This window comes from Phalaenopsis equestris, unplaced genomic scaffold, assembly GCF_001263595.1.
Source record: "Phalaenopsis equestris unplaced genomic scaffold, ASM126359v1 Scaffold000118, whole genome shotgun sequence".
NCBI classification, from domain to species: Eukaryota; Viridiplantae; Streptophyta; class Magnoliopsida; order Asparagales; family Orchidaceae; genus Phalaenopsis; species Phalaenopsis equestris.
In genome coordinates, this window is record NW_018164560.1 from 382169 (window position 1) to 382639 (window position 471).

A 471-nucleotide genomic window follows, 5' to 3' on the forward strand; every position below is an offset into this window, starting at 1 on the left:
GCCTCTGCAATATATATATATATATATATATATCCATCTAAATCCAAACAAATACATATGTTAGCAACTAATATAGGGCAACAATAAATTGTCCCCATGGAGAAGAAGTACTAAAAAAGGAGGAGGTCCAGAACTATGCTATTAGTAAGAGTGCCTTCTCTAGCCAACCGATCCGCCTTAAAAGGTATGAGTGTCTACACCACCTCAAAATCACCCTCCCAAAAGGTATGGGTTCACACCAATTCAGAATCACTAGCCAAGGCAAAAATTCAATCAGTAATGATTGTCAACGCCCAAGAAGTTGTAGTAAGACCCATCAAGATATTAATAAGCCATAAGGAAGCTGATTCACAAATCAAGAATCTCCACTTCATCCTAGCCGCAATCTTCAAAGCATAAAGCACAACCCACACTTCTAGCTCATGAAAATTTACAGAACCATACGAAGCATAAAAAATAGAAGACATCGAC